At 40.9% G+C, this 17,248-nt stretch overlaps 1 long non-coding RNA gene across 6 annotated transcripts in view; it reads left to right on the top strand.

Annotated features, from left to right (window-relative positions):
* LOC141423343 (uncharacterized) overlaps positions 1-17,248 on the top strand; it is a 36,672-nt gene that overhangs the window by 10,496 nt on the left and 8,928 nt on the right. For 3 of the 6 annotated variants that reach the window (XR_012448136.1, XR_012448131.1, XR_012448132.1), the window contains exon 2: positions 37-10,419. This is a non-coding gene — a long non-coding RNA (uncharacterized lncRNA). The remainder of the gene's footprint in view (positions 1-36; positions 10,420-17,248) is intronic. The other 3 variants (XR_012448133.1, XR_012448135.1, XR_012448134.1) reach the window with 3 other exon arrangements.

The raw sequence follows: 17,248 nt of genomic DNA on the forward strand, positions 1-17,248 counted from the left end.
TTTTATTTGAGACCTGCTCCTATATTTCCTTTCCAGGCACTCCTGGATGCAGACCAGTTCCACTGTGGCTGAGAAAACAGGCCCAGGCTCCCCCGACTGGTTAATCCGTCCGCCTCTTGGGTAGATACTGTAAGTTGTGGTCGTGTTTGGGAGATGCCGGACCACTATTTCCAAGGAGAGTTGTGCGGAACGTGTGCGTTTTTGTTGTTTTCAAAATCAAGCAAAGGAAACAGCAGCCAATTAAAATGAAATATTTTTATTCCCTTCACATGTTGTCAGTGATTTGCCCCCGGGGATCCACAATTTTCCCAAGCCTGTTAACGGGTGACAATGAATGAGTGCCTCCTGTAATTTAATTTTCCTGTCACACTAAATAGAGCTACATTGTAAACCTTAGATCTACTCTTACTGATAGGATCGCCTTGTTTTTTCATTTGCACCATAAAGACCCCCAAAAGGGACACTGTATTGTGACCTCTACTCTTGAATTATTCAAGAACTTAATGACATTTTCCATTTTAAAAAGGGAACTAATTGCCATTGATCAAAGCATGTGACCTTCTCTAGGTGCCCAGTATGAGAATGTAACCATCTGTATGTGCATACAGAGCCGACCACAGGTAAAAATAGGAAAAAATGTAGACACTGTGAGCTCAAAATGGATACTAAAATCACACATATGATGTAATTCCACCCCACGCATGATATAGAGTTACACAAATTCTCTTTACCTGATCTAAAGTCTGTATAAAATGTCTTATCAACTCAGGCGGGATATTTTGGACAAGAGGTAACCTTTTAGTTAGAATAGGACCATTTAAACTGTTGAAATCAAGTGTTCCTACATAAATGTGAAATTACTTTATGTGGTGCCGAGCAAAATATCTAACAATTTGCTCCTCCTTTTGTATTTGCTATTTGAATAGGGCTTGACTTTCCACAAAAGCCAGCATTGCAATTGTTCAGAGCTAGGATTCTTACCCTTTAAATTACCTGAAAACGGATGCTTACCTTCGACCCCCCACCACCCCAAAGGAAAATGATTCCGATTGTATTTCTTGTTGTCTTTTTGCTCTTTGCATAGTCCTGGAGAAAAGCAAAGGGAGAGAAAGATTCTTTGGCTTTTTAAATTCCAGATCAGCCTACAAGGTTGTCTGATGCTGTTCCTGATGGATCCGGGTGTCTGCAGACACTAGGAAACATTTGTTTTTTAAATGTGGCAGGTGTTACAAAGTTGAGGGGCAACACATTTCCTTATCCTGGGCTGCAGATACTTTTTTTGAACTTTTAAGTGATGTTTGAGACAAGGCATGGAGATTTCTGCCTTTTAAATCCTTTAAAAATGATCCTGTCAATAAACACTTGCCATCCTGTGTTCGACTGAGTCCATAACTGTATCTTGCAGAATTTCTGGAAGAGAAAATGAGGAACATTCGAACATCTAACTAGGATTTCATGAATTCTGCATTATCTCAACATGTTTGACACAACTGCTGCTGGGGCAGCCTGAAGTCAAGTGCAAAGCCAAGTGATTGCTACTCCATCTGTGGAAGTAAATTAAATGCTATTTTAAAGAACATTGCTATAAAACTGTTATCACCTGAGCTACACAATAGAGCAACTGTTTTCATATTTCCTTAAAAGAACCTGTTTCTCTTCTTGGTAGTATGTGCTCTTCTGCTCAGTACCATGACAGACAGAACAAGAACACATAGGGTTTTGTTTTGTTTTTGTGGTGCTGGGAATGGGACGCAGGGCCTTGTGTGTGCTAGGCAAGTGCCCTACTACTGAGCTACATCCCCAGCCCAGGACACGCAGTTCTTATTGTTAAATAATAAGGATACTTTAAGAAATGTAATAAAATATGATGAAAGCAAACCTTTATGAACTGAACGATAATTGGGTTTTAGAGTTTTTCCATTTAGTTCTATATTTGAAAAAAATTTAAACAACTTGATATACCTTATAAGACATAGAATAAATTATTTAAGTATCTCTCACGGTATGTCTATTCTCTGTAAAATTCTATAGTAATATTATCCAATAATTTTTCTCCACTGTGATGGTGCTATCAAAATGAAAATTTCATTCACTTTTCAAATTGTCACTATAGATAAATTATAGTTATTTATTTGCTTATTTTCATCTTAAAAAAAACAACTTTCTTAAACTGGGCATTGCGGTATACACTTAGGAAACTAAGACAGGAGGATTGAGGGTTTAAGACTAGCCCAGGCTGTACAGAGATCCTGATTCAAAAAACCAAGGGCTGGGAGTGTAACTCCATGGAAGAGCTCTTGCTTAGCATGTTTGTGGCCCTGGGTTTAATCCCCAGCACTGCAACAAACAAAAACTGAAACCAGGAAACAACAAAACCTCTCTTGATCTAAGGCCACGAGAGGGACATTTGAGTACTGTATAAGGTTCGTGGCATCTTTGGGATATTGCTGGCTCTATTTCTAGAACTCTCTGTGTGTTGACAATTCAGAGTTAGGAGGAAGGATTTTATCCTTGATTCTAGATGGGTGTGTAAGAGATTGTGATGTAGCACCGTGTTTCACCCAGTTCCTATCCCTACTTCCTACCCTTCAACAGAAACCATCTTTAGAAAGCTTTCCCATTTGGCCTTTGTAAAAAAGTAAACTAGGTATCTCTCCCACAAGGCAGGGAGTACCTTTCAGTTCTTCATCTGTAAGCTGGGCTTCTTATTTCTCTATCAAGCCTAGTGTGTAGGGATACCCTGAGGTTTTGTTGTTGAAGGAACCAAATCACACTTGTTTGTATTTGGTATTTGTGAAAATCAGAAGTGCTCTGCACTTTGGTTAGTTTAAAAAATGCCATGCACATGTAGGAAAGGAAGAATGAGGCCATTGTTGAGGGGAAATTAATTTAGCTTATGATACCTAGATAGATATGTTATCAGGTCAGCCTGAACTTACTCATACATAAGTTCTTATGTTTTCCAGGTTCTAATAGGGGTTAGACAACTAACTACAGTATGTAGACAGCTGACAGTCTTGTCTTTGTTCCTTACTTTGCCCCCAGTCAGAAGACCATTATTTCTGAGTTGTTTTCCAATCTTTATTTCTTCTTTTAAAGATTAGAATAGCTTTAGGATTTTAAAAAATCCTAAAGACATCATACTTAACAGTAACTTTGTGTCTCATTGTATTTAATGGAATGTATGTGCTTACATGTATTTACTGGAATTCTGGGTGCCCATTTTTCCTCTCCTGGAAAATAACATCAAGATAGATCAGCTAAGCTATGCTTACGCGTGGAACATTACCTACCCAGCCAAAGAAGGGGGTTTTGATATTACTCAGCAATGGTCATTTCTGGCATGAGCATATTTCACTGTGGAAATGGGAATGCCCTGCTCTAGAGTGTTCTTTTTTCCTCATGGAAATCGGGGATAAAAAAATCCCTAAAATATTTTCTTTATGCTAGGTGAAGCTAGTTCTTGAGGATGACATTTTAAATTAGTTAATAATTAAACCATGGATAAAAAATACCTTGAGATCATCAAGGCTGGATACTTTCAGAATAGAAGGCATGGTTTCTTTTTTTCTTTTTTTTTTGGTGGGAACAGGGTTTGAACTCAGGGCTTCATGCTTACCAAGCAGGCACTCTACTGCTTGAGCCACACATGTAGTCCATTTTACACTAGCTATTTTGGAGATAGAACTTCAAGAACTATTTGTCTGGGCTGACCTTGAACCTGGTTCCTCCAGATCTCAGCCTTCCCATGTAGCTAGGATTGCAGGTGTCAGCCATCATGGCACAAGAAGACATGATTTCTGTAACAAAAACATAGGGACTTTTCAAACATGCTGTCAGGAGTAGCTTCCCTTTCTAATGAAATTCTAACTGTGTAACTTTTCTTAGCTGCATTTTTGTATGTTTGGGGTTTCTTTTATTGTTGTTTCTGAGACAGTCTTGCTATGTAGTCCAGGCTGGCCTTTCAGTTCCTATGTAGCACGGACTGGCTTGGAACTCACCATCCTTCTGCTTCAGCCTCCTGAGTGCTGGGATTACAGACATGCACCACTAGGTTCATTTCCTCTTAACTGGATCATGCTTTCTCTAGATCAGTTTATTCACAGTTACTGGAACAAAAAGAGCTGGAGGAAGGACATTTTTAGGTTTGCTTTTCCAAGAGGCCACTGTGACAGAGAAAGCATGTAAGCTTGGCCCCATACTGAACTTTGACCATCACAAGAATTTCCCCAAAAGGCCATGAGATTGCAGTTAGATGGCTCTTCAATGCATATAAACTGAGGGATGAGACAGGAACAGATTATTCATAGAGAGCCAGTGGTTTCATTCCAGGTTGGTGCTCTAAGACACATGACAGTGAAGAGTTGTAGAACTGAGCAAAAAGGTCAAACCAAGAGCCACCAGAATATGTCAATGCAAAGATTTTAAATATAAAATTTGTGTTGATTTGTCCTGCTGTCAGTCCTGAAGTTGAAGCAGGCAAATGGTCCAAGTAGACACTTAACCTCCTTCTAAAATTACTAAATCTTATGAGGAATAAACAATGATGTGTGACTGATTTTTAAGAAATCCTTGACCTAAGGCCAAGCAACTGACCTAAGACATCAGTGCTTTTCAATGACCAGAAAATGTTCATGAACTCAGAGAAACTGTTTAGGGTAAAAGGTAGCCCCTTACCTGGACCACATAGACCTTTCTTTGCTGGCCTATACAACATTTGAAATCAATCCCTGCTTCTCAGAATGGTGAGTATGGACCAGAGTTGTAACAGGCCTTGGGCAGGCAATGTTTTCCCCCAAAGAAGCTGAGCCCAGCAGAGCACACAGACAGCAGACTGCACTCAGCCACCTGCCACACCTGCCTGTCAGGGCACACAGATGTGCACTGAAAGGGAGGAACCCAGGGTAAACCACTGGCATAGACAGTATGGAGAGGGTTTTACTGTTAGAGGTTTTACTGGTAACTATTTCTAGTTACCAGGTGAAGAAGGGAATACAGACAGTCCAACCAACAGTTTTTTAAGTGAAAATGACAGTCCCAAAGAACATGAAGTCATCTTTCCTTCCCTTCTCAAGGCTGAGTGTCCTTCCCAAGCTGCACAGGGTTTCTAATAAAATGTGATTTTTCTGTGTGCTTTGTCTCTGTGGAGAGGATTCAGGAGCCCCTTGAAGTCCTCAACCTTAAATCCATGTTAATAGGAGAAGCTTTTTTTTTTTTTTTTTTTTGTAGGTTTGGTTGGAAGAAAATTGACCCCAAGTGCACTCTGGGTAAACTAGGGCAAAAGACCTGATATGGCCTGTAGGGTACTCATTAACTGCTGTTCATTTGTGGAATCGATATTTCCAGCAAAGGAGTCAACACTCAAGCTCCACCCCGACGTCTGGCTCTTTCCTTGACACAACAATTTATTTTATAAATGCATCTGCCAGCAGAGAAGAAGAAGGAGCACCCAGCACTATGTCTTTTATCTCGGGGATATGCAAAGCACATTTATTTTCAGCTTTTATCTCTGGAATTGTATGTTGATCCCATACATATAGATTGATTTTGTTCAGGTAGATAATGAAAAGTCAAGTGGAAAATTACACAATGGCACTCACGATCCTGGTCTTATATCGGTATATAAATTGGTTTATTATTTCATTCTATTAAGGAGACTTTTTTTTGTTGTTGTTCTGGGATAACTTCAAAATGCATCATGTTGTCAGCCTTCCTGAATTTTCTTTTAGAGGAGGAGATGGGGAGGAGAAGGAGTAGGAGCCCCATTCTTCCCCTCCTTTTGCTAATTGTATGGGCCATATGAGCATCAGAGATGGGTGTGTGGGGGCTTTTTGCTCCCCTCCAAATCACTTCAGGGTGATGCCACAGTTTCTGTAACTCTTGGTTCTTTCTGGGTTGGAGCAAAAAATGTCCATCTTACACATCCTATTACATAGGTGCGTATTTTTTTCACCCTAGGCAATTCTAAATTTTATCTTGATGACTGAAAGACATAACCTCCCCCCCCCAGGAGCACCAGGAGACCAGGGGTGAGAGGGTGGCAGCAGATAAAGGCCACCACCAAGGGACAGCTCGGAGCCAGAACCCTGGAGGAAACCTTATTAATAGACATCTTCTGGACATTTGGTAGCCGGCGGAGCTTGCTCCAGCTTAAAGCAATTAATTCAGGACACTGACATAAACTCTCCAGGTCTTTGACAGCTTGGAGCCGAAATAAAAATGCTAGTTCTCCCGGGAAGAGAGGAGGATGGCTAGCTCTTTTCTGGACTGTTTGCTTATAGGCCCAGCGAGCAACCTTCCTTGCAGAATGAAATGCAAGGGCACAAACAATGTACCAGGGAGAGAATAGAAGATGGGAATGAACAGTTTGAACTATTTGCTCAGCAGAAGGGCACCACAATGCTGGAGCAGTGGTTTTCCCATGCATCCACTGTCCCTTGTTTGGGGTCTTTTGTTGTCCCTGTCTCCTTTGGCTAGATAAGAACACAGCTGCAGCCTTGTAGCTAAGTAAGGCAAGGCTGCACTTATCCCCTTAAATCTCGGGGTGCCTCTACTGTACCAGGCTAAGCGGCTGCTCTCTTTCATTTTATGAGGAGTGGTAAGGGAGAGAATGGGATAATTGAGGGGGAGGGGAGGCACAGGACTCTCACATCGCTTATGTCTGATTCTTGCTTTTATATTTCTCTCTTTCTTTCTTCAATCCAATCTGTGATCAGATACAATCTTTGTGGGGCACTTATATTGAAGGCTTCAGTGGTTTGTGCTGGTTTCCAAACCAAAATGTTGCCTTTTGGGGAAAAGGGAGGAGGAGATATTCAGAGTGTAGTGAAGAGGGGTTTGAAGCAGAGTTTTTGATTTAAATAAAGAGATACCACAAAAGAAGGAAAAGTTTGAAACAGTTGATTTAAAAACTGTGTTCAATTATGATTTGACACTTGTGAAAATCACTTTGGACCTCTCTTTCCTATATTTATTTTGTCAAGAATTGTAATAACTAAAGGTGGATGAAATCAGGGTGGAGACAGAATGAACTAGATATGGGACATAAAATGTACTTTTGTATTTGCCACAAATTACACTTATAATCAGAGTAAATGTCATAAAAAATAATCGTCATGTTCTTTCACATTCAGTCTTTTAAAATCAGAGCTGATTTAAAACACCATAAGAGAAAATAGACCCGATAATAACTACTAACAAAAGCACAAAGCACAGTTTACATTAAAGTTAATTTTAAAGTGAAAATCTAACACAGGTTTGTACCATGGGACATGTGTTCTGATTCAGTGGGTTTTGCCACTGATACTGGTTTGGGGAGTCAGGCTACAATACTTCAATTGTATAAATAAGGTTGATTTAGCCTGAATGGTTTTGTAAGATGAAAAAGCAAAAAGTTTAACACAAAAGAAAATTAATGGTTGGCTGTGATTATACTGAACATTTACAGGCCAAAAGTCCACCTGAGGGAAAGAAAATGTTTCAATGCTTTCTGTGTGTTTGTGCGTGTGTGTTTTTCTCACTGACAAAACTGGTAGGAAAACAAAATGCTTCCGTATATTTTTCCTGCTGGGTGGTCAGAAGGAAAGGCCAGGAAGCCAAAGGCCTCCCATTGAGACACTGCTCTGAGAAGAGCCAACCTCACGTGCCGCCTCCCAGGGCACCTGTTCATCTCTGCTCCCTGTGGGGGTGAGCTCTGCACAGGCAGCTAAGGAGCCACGCGTGTCCCCCATAACCACTGAGCAAGCTCCCTGAAGGGAAAGCCACCCAAACATGTTCACATCCCATTTAAGACGGCCCCTAAGTTGTCCACAGAGCCATTGTCCAACAGAGCTGTGAAGTGATTTAGATGCAGTGAATATCACATTTGATTACAAAGGAGCGTGTAGGGGTGTGTGTGTGTGTGTGTTGTAGGCTGTGTACAATGAAGGGAGAGAGTATGGAAAATGGAAGAAGAATTCTATTTAGACATTTATAAATGTTTGATAACACCATGAAAAGGCCAAAATAAAAGGTCCTATAAAATGCATCATCTTTTGCTATGATTTTGTTCATATATGTTTGTATGGATAACAAGATTTTTTTCCTAAAAGGACTATAATACACTATCAAGTACAAGTTGTTCTGCTTTTCTTTTGCAAGCATACATTAAAATTTTTTGTATTTAGTACAGAAAAATTCATACCATATCATAAAGGAACAAACACATTTCCCCCGATGAGGTAATTAAACAAAACGTATTCCATCTTGATGAAAGCTGAGGCCAAAGTGGAAATTGTAATTGGCCTGGATGAATATATTAATTTTTTTTTCTCTAATTCTTGACATAAAGAAAAACTGGCTCAGGGAAATTTTTCCATCTTGGCATTTTAAGATTAATCTGAAAATCAGGTCATCGAATCATTAAAGACAATTTAGAGGAACAGGTGGAGGGCTCTTCTTTGCTTAAAGACTGTCCTTTTTGAGATCAGAATGCTCATAAGAGGGGAAATGGCTTTTTAAATTTCCAATTTCTTCAAAGAATACACATGCAACTGGTATCCATACAAAGCTGCACGTGTGGTGAGGCCTTCCAGGGAGGAGCAGCACCGTAGGGGAGGGCAAATGCCCAAATAATGAATCAAGTTTAAAAGACTGTGGTCAAATGCAAGGAGCAAGTGATACTGATCTTATATGTAAGGGGCTTGGACATCACACCAGCTGCCAAGGAGTTTGATTAATGAGGCATTAAGGAGATCGAGTGACACTTACAGCTAGTTACTTATGGTGCTAATTTCAAAACACTTTGCAATAGACAAAGAGACTCTGCTCATAATGCAAAGTAATTTGTGGTGTGTTCCTGGTGAATGCATTTAGCGAAGCAAATATAGTTATGCAGAATTTAAATTAAGGTTGACACTAATGTAAACAGAGCCCAGGAACCACTGTCCAATAATTTGATGAGAACACAGGTTTTAATCAAACCTCTTCCACTAAAATAGCAATTTAAATCCCCATCGTTTAAACTGGATAAAATGCTTAAGCCAAGAAGGTGGGAGGGGGCGTGGGGGAAAGAAATAGAAATTTACTGGAAAAGAAAAAAGAAACACAATATCTCTGGGGGAAAGGGTGACTCTTTCTTGACCCAAGAGAGGGATATGCATGTCCATGTAAATATCAGGTTGGTTTCAAAGCCAGAGTCTGAGTATTTGGAAGCATTTACCATGTATCTTTTTTGTGGTTGTGAAATTAAGGTTGGGCACATTTTGATAGTATTATTTCAGAATCAAAGAGCTCCTGATATGAGGACGTGGGGACTCGAAGCCAATTCAGAAATTCAGAAAGCAGTTATTTATTTTATTTATGAAGAAGACAAATTCTCCCGCCCCCAACAGATGCCTATTTGAACTGAAAAATCCCACATTGGCTGGTGAGTGGGGGAGGGGAGCGTGGTTAGGGAGCCTGGCCAACCATCCTGAGGGGTTAGCTTTCCAGGGGTACCCACACCACGCATGGCTTTGTCTGGGGTTGGCAATTTATTTCTCTTACTCAGAGTCATTGGGAGAGGGCGGGGGTCAGCCCGGCATTAACATTAATTAAAATGCCTGCAGCCTGGGGTCCAGGGCCTGGGAGGTTTTGTATATCGGAAACAAAACCAAACAAAATAACAATTTATTCTGTCACTGCTCTTGCAAGGAAAAACAAGTGATGGTTTGGCAACAATTCCTAGGGCCTCTGGCCTTTACTGCTGGCAAAGGAGTAGGAAGGTAGGGGAAATCCTAAATTCCCAGATTTGTGACTCGGGCTTTTCCAGATCACGTTAATGATGCATCATCCTGGGAAAGAAATTTCTACAATGAAATGTGTTTTCTATTTCTGAAGAAAGGGCTAAAAACTATTTTGGGGAAAAAGCTTTAAATGTAAAATGTTCTAAAAATGCTTTGAGCAATAACACTCATGGTCACCCATCTTAAGGTAGGGGAAGAACTGGAGACTCTTATATTTGAAGGATGAAAGAGAAGGGTCTGAGCATTTATTATGAGTCAGTACCATGAATGTGGTTAGGAGGATGAGCTTAACCAGGAAGAAATGGCCCCCAAGGAGGCTCAATCAGCTTCCTAAGGCCAGGCAAGCAAGAGCCTCAGTACCACCTTTCCTTCATAACTCAGGCCCATGGAGGCCTCCACCTCTTAGAAGACTGCTTTTCCCTCCAGGACCCTTTATATATGGTCCCTTCAGGGTCACATCAGGTGTATTACCCGTGGGAAGCAGACACTTTAAAAATATGTCAACGCAGAGAAGGGACATTGGTACCATTTATCCCTCTCATTAGACAAAATGAACTAAAATGCATTCTTGTTTATCACAGCTTCAAGGACAACATTAGAAAAAAAAAAAAAGATGGCCTCTTTGACATTGGAACACCAAGTCTTACAGTAAGAGGTGAGAGGAGACCTGGCATATTTGGGGTCCTGTTCAGAGGTGCCTTGGGAGAAGACTTTGCGGGGAGGCTCGTCCTCCCTTCTGCAAGACCAGGAGCAGCAAAGAGGAGGATGGGAGTGCAGATGTGGAGATTGCCATGGGGAAGAGAAGTATAGGCCACACTGGAATGTTAGATTATCTTCCAGGATGTGTTTTTAAAAAGGGGAAATAACTTATTGGGTGGTGATTTTGGGGAAAGCCTCCCAAGTTTAGGGATATATGGGGCTCCTCTTGGGCCCTGACTCACATCCTCTTCCCTTCCCCTGCTGTGATGATGGAGAACAGCCTCTTTGAAAAGAATTTGGCATTGGCACAGAATGTTGACTCCTGCCCTCGGGAGGCACCATCTGGCCTCTGTGTATGTGTTCAGAGTGTGGCCAAGCCACTGCTCAGAGCAAATCTCAACCTTAAGAAATGGGGCGTGTGCTGCCCTTCCACCAGGCTCATTTCGGGATAGCCACTCCACACTCTGAGTGGAGTGGAGTGGTTACCCACTCCACTCAAATGAGGCTGAAGCCTGTGACCTTCCCCATGATGTTTCACTGTCTTGCCTTTTCCTCCTTCACTGCTCCTTCTTCCCGAGATGCTCACGTCTGCTTCCTGAGGTCACAGTGCCCAGATCCACACACCCACTTTCACATTTTCAGATGAGAGAATTGTCCTCTGTGTACCTCCCTGTGGTCACAGAAACCTCCAGTCAGGCCATGTGGGTGGAGCAGTATAGGAGAGCCATTTGGCTAGTCCCTCAGTTTCCCCTCAGACCCTGGTTCTAAAAACCTCACGCCTCTGAGGTCACTAGTCACCAACTCTGTCTTTCTTGAGCTGACACACTGAGGCAGAATGGACTTGAGGTGGCTACATTTTCATCCTCGCTGCCCTGAATGGATAAGAAGGTTGGAAATGCCAATTAATCATCTCTAGTCTTGGTCTTTCTCTCTCTCTCTGGTGATAAAACAATTCTGCAGACCATTGTGAACAAAAGTTTGCTTCTCAAGGTGTTTGAGATGAATGATGCCAGTGATGTGTCTTGGACTCATGTCTTATTATAAAAACCTGGAGCAAAGCCAATGAGCAGTGGCAGTCGGGTCTTGGAACTGACCAGAAGGACTCACATTCTTTTGCCTGCCTTGTGAAAGAAATCCAAACCTGTTTCTCCTGCCTTACTTCTAGATTAGGAATGTCAGTACAAATCTCACCTCCACCATAGTTGCTATGGATTTTATGATTATCTTAAGAATTTGTCTCAAGTGGGACTCAAGGACCATTAGGACCAGGTGCTAGGATCCCAGTGTGTGCACCTGTGGCTCTCAACTCAACACACTTCACCCCTTACCCTCTTTTCTTCCTTCTATTCTCTGCATTGCAAACGCTGCCCTCTTAGGCAAAAAGCTGATTTTTTTTTTATAAGAACCAAGATCTTTTGCCACATAGCTCTGGGCCCAGACCTCCACTGATTTCTCTTATACAAGGCAGAGATAACTAAGTTCTTATCAGCTTTAAAGCATTCCCTGTTCATTTGAAATATTCCCCTTCCATGCCAGACCACAAGATCCTCCTGACAGAGCTGTGGTCTCTCAACAGCAGCCTGACCACTGAAAAGGCCTCAGGTGTCTGTGAAAAGCTCTGACCAGGCCAGCTTCCTGCCCACTCATTCCAGTGGAGTGCCAGTTCTGTGTGCCCAAGTCAGGCTAGACCTTGTCAGAATGCCAGCATTTATGGGTGGGACTCTCAGGAGCAGCTGGGAGTAGTGAGACACTTTTTACTTTCTCTGCTCAGAAATGGGTAGGGATCACTTGCAAGTACATTTTGTTTTGGTCCAGGAATGTCCATTGATAAACAGGTTTAGTGGCAGGGGCTAGGGGTTGGTGTGTACAGAATTTATAAACACAAATGCTGAGATTTAATCCTTTTTTCTACTGTTCCTCTTCTGACAGTCATTTTGGGGACTAGTTCAGGATTGGGTCATTTCTGGGTTTTACCATCTCCTTGCCCCTTTCCTTCTTCTTCTTTCTAGGGTCTGCCAAGTGCTGAATTACAGTTTTTACTTTATTGTACAGAATTCTCCATAGGTTCAGGGATGTTGGTCATGTACCCCACCCCCTCGAGTATTTATAAGCATAAATACTGATGCATTTGGGTATTTTTCTCATAAATAGGATGATGATTTATTTCTTTAAAAATCTGCTTGGCCCATGACTCTGCTTTATAGAATTTCTTCAGAACATGTGTCTACTCGTTATTTATAAGCAGTGTTCTAAGAAGTGTATAGAGCTGATGGGGTGGATTCTGATGGCTTTTGGAAATTTGGGGGGTTTTCAGAGGTATGAGGTTAGTACAATGCCAGGTGGGTATCCATTGGCCCAAACCAACAGCATATGGTTCATGATTTTATAGAATTTCTGACTCACAGTCTTAGGAGAGTCAGTTGGCCAAGGTAAATGACCAACTCTTGTCTGTCTTTCTTAACTATTTACCAAATCCTTTAAATTTGTCTTTTGTAATGTCACATTTTCACTACTTTTCTATTCTCTATGCCAGCCACATATCCTGGTGCAGTCCTTTTATGACAAGGAAATCTCTACAATGGTCACTGTCACCAATTTCCAACATCAACTTCCTGCACCAACTGCATTGTTCATAGTAGTTGGTTTCCAGAGGTACCTGCTAATGTCCACCAGGAGGGACAGTTTGTGAAAGTTACTTTTCTTTCAAATGATCATTTCATACTTATTTTTTTAAATGAAACATTCTATACCTATTATTTCAATTCAGTAGCAAACATTCTAAACTTTTACTTTAGAAAAATCAACTATATTCTGTCATAGAAATGATCATGTAATTTTTACATTTAAGAAATACTGGTGTTTTCTTTCTTGATCTACCATATATCAAGACTTGAATTTTCTGCTGATCAAAATAGACTTGATTTTCTTTAAGGAAGTAACAACTTGCATATTCCTGCTGACACAGTGAATTTAGAATGGGTGGATTGGCCTCTAATTCTTTACATCCACCTGAATATCACAAAAAGAGAGACAGTAAGACATCTATACTACTGAGACATTAGGAAACACATATTTTTTCAATAAGAATTCACATACAAATCTCATCCAGCCTTAGGGCCAACACCCAGATAACAGAACATACAGAGAAATATGTTAAGTGGGACAGCATGGATGCCAGTGACAAAATTTGCATGGTAGGAAACTCTATAGGACATATCACCTTATTTCTTCAATAGAACAAGATAGAAAAGAGAGGACAATTAGGGGGTGTAAAAAGACAAATGCCATCTGTGGGCCTGCTTTGGGTCTTGATTGCAAATCTCCCCACCCAAGGTATGCAGCTCTCCCCACCCAAGGGAAATAGTAATTAGTCAGCAATTACTGTTAACTTTTTAGATATAGCAATAGTATGTGGCTATGCTTTTCAAAGTCTTAAGTATTCAAAAATTACTTAAGGAAGAAGTGATTTAACATCTGGAATTATCTTGCAAAAAACCAGTTGAGAAACAAGGTGGGTATAGTAAAGGTGAATCAGGACTGGCAATGGATTGATAATTGTGGGAGCTGAACAATGTGATTAGCTGTTCTCTCTAATGTGTTTGAGGATTTCTGAAACAGAAAGTGAAAAAAACTGGGATTTACATTCATGAAGCTATTTGCCCCAAATTTCTTAGCAGTTGAATGTTAACTATAGACTGGACTTTGGAGTGAACATCTTCCTATATGCTGGAGCTATGCACTCCTCTTCTAGACTTCCTCCATTCCCTCCTGGTGGTGACAGCCAACCTAGCTGAGGAAGTTTTCTGTCATGATGCTATTTAGTATTTTGTTTCTCTATACCACGCTGTTTTATTTTCTTTTTAAAAGGACAGTTGCAAAGGTTGACCTCTGAATCTCAAACACAAGGACCGCCTGTCTAGCAATATGCTATGTGACCTTAGCAGTAGTGGACACAATTGGTCAGCTTTTCCTTCTTGAGCTCTCTTGATAATGTGGATCCTGATTTCCTTCTAATTTTGAGTCACATCCTTAACCTGCTGATCATCCTCCTTCCATTCTTCATTGGAATAACTTCATGGGCCCAGGGACATTTCTCTGCACTTCTTTCTCTTGATTATTCCAACCAAGAGGCTTCATCTTCTCTCCCTGTGTAGGGACCCCATTCAGCATTTCTAGCCTGCCATCCCATGGAGATACTCTTCTTCCCTCTTCAGTTGCTTGCCATACTTTGTGCTTGGAGGATCCATTATTACCTCAAATCCACTGTTTCTACAAAACGAATTGCTTCCCTCATTCCCTCATCATCCCCTTCCAAATTTCTCAGATGTCATAGCTATTATCAGCACATTTGTTGCATTAACCTTGCACATTGGTTTTCATTGCCATCCTTACCTCCAACACTCATGTTCAGGCCCTTGTCTCACTTTCCCGCTGGATGTTTCAGCGTCTTTCACCCCGCGAATGGCATTGGGAACACATTCCTGAGCCTCTCTTTGCTTCTGTTCTCAACCTTCTGAGGTCACCAGAGAGTTCCTGCTTCTTCCAGGGTGAAATTCTAAACATATTTCTCCATCATAACAAAACCTGTGTTTTAATGTGTAAAATACATACAAAGTAACATTAGAAATTAATTTTCAGAGCAGATTTGAGATGTTCTGGAGAAGTGGCGGAGTGGGGCATGCAGGGGTTCACGTAGGTTCACACATATCTTCAGATCTGAAACTACTATTTCAGTTTCATTTCTTGCCACCCAAACTCCTCACTAACCTCCACATGAACAACAAGGGTTTTGAAACTTCCCAGTTCCTTCCTTATGGTAAATTAGCAAAATTCTTCCTGTTTCAAGACCTAGCTCACTGAATATCATAGATGGGGACTCTGTTGCTCTGTTGCTCTGGCAGCTTTCTTTGCTTTATTCTGGCAAACTGTGGGCAGATGTTTTGAGCCAGTATGGGGCCTTGAGCCAGCGTTCAGCTTTTCTTGTCCTTTTCTTTTTCCTATTCTTTTCTTTTCCCTTCTTTCCTTCCTTCTTTCCTTCCTTCCTTCCTTCTTTCCTTTTTCTTTCTTGCGTCGTACTAGAATTTGAACTTAGAGTCTCATGTTTACTAAGCAGTCGTTCTACCACTTGAACCACACCACCAAACCTTCTTGTCAATTTTAAAATGAAGATAACCTTGGTATAAGAAGCATAGGTAGGAGGATCACAGTCTGAGGTCAGCCAGTCAAAAAATGCAAAATGCTATCTGAAAAATAACTAAAGCATAAAGGGCTAGAAGCATGGCTCAAGTGATAGAGCACTTGCCTAAAAGGGCAAGATCCTAACTGCAAAACCCCAGTACCATCAAAAACAAAAGCAAAACAAAACAAACACCCCGACCCCCAATCCCCATTAATTTGGAAGCTCACTCTAGTAGATAAAGCCAAGCCCTGTGCCTGGGCTATTGGAATCCATTATGGTGAGCTCATTACTTTTATGTCTTTTCTCATGAGAACATAAACATTCTACAGTAGGGACCGTCTCACTTGCCTCATAGTTCTTAGATCTCAGTGGCAGCATGGAGAAACAGTAAATATTCAATAAAGATTCAATAAAGATTATTGGGTAATGTATCTCTTGCAGTCTTCTTTCCTCCACTGAGCCTAAACCCAACTCCCTTGTATCGGTCACACATGGAATGATGTATGCACGCACATGTCCACAAATTTCTTGGGAAATGTGCATCTCAAATTCGTCACCATTTTCCACCAATAAGTCCATTTGTCAGATGACATATTTGCATTTCTTGCTTTAAAAATGTAATCAACTAGGGTTCACTTTTGATTTGCATGGGTTGACTGGACTTTTCAGGATGAACTCCTTTGTTGGCTTGAGTGAATTGGGGGTGTGTCAAGGAGAACTGGACTGGGTGGTGGGTGCTGGGGAGATGTGTAGCTCATTGCAGAGAATCACTCAAGTGTGAACCCTTCAATGTCCACTCCACACTTCCCCAGCACAGCCCAGGTATATTCTAAAAGCTAATTTCTAAACTTACCTTGTATGTATTTTAAACACTAAAATTGGGAGAAAAAATTGGACTACTCTAACATTTGTTTATTAATCAAACATATTTGAATATTTTCCCAGCATCAGCAACTCTGTTATAAACTAGGAGTGCAAGGGTGAAAATGATACTATTCCCCAAAGAGTTCCTGATAGCAAAGAGACAGATAAGTCCATAGGAAATGTATTTCCTCTTTGTTAAGCCATGTGTAATCAGTGGATGAGAACACCATCTTTGGGAACATAGTCCATTAGCTTTCTCAGGCTGCTATAATAGAGGACCACAAACTGGACAACTTTAAATAATGCAAGTTTGTTTTCTCACAGTTCTGGAAGTTAGAAGCTTAAAATCAAGACGGTGGCAGGGTGGATTCCTTCTGGTGATCTTGCAAGAACCTGTGCTGGCCTTTCTCCCAGCTCCTGGTGGTCTGCTGATAATCTTTGACTTACAGCTGTATCACTCCAGTGCATCACTTCATGTGGCTTTCTCCTGTGTCTTTCCACAGCATGCTCTTTCTTTATGTGTCTGTCTCTGTGTGCAAATTCCCTTTTCCATGAGGATACCAATCATATTGTATTACAGCTGCATTTATGGCCTCATTTTAACCTGATTTCATCTATATAGACCCTGTTTCCAAATGAATTCGCATACTGAATTACTGACACTAGGAATTTAACATATTTTTTTTGAGGGAACACCATTCAGCTCATAACACCAAGGAAATAAAAAAGAACTGTTTTCAAG

The sequence above is a fragment of the Castor canadensis genome, chromosome 5 (genome assembly GCF_047511655.1).
Source record: "Castor canadensis chromosome 5, mCasCan1.hap1v2, whole genome shotgun sequence".
NCBI classification, from domain to species: domain Eukaryota; kingdom Metazoa; phylum Chordata; class Mammalia; order Rodentia; family Castoridae; genus Castor; species Castor canadensis.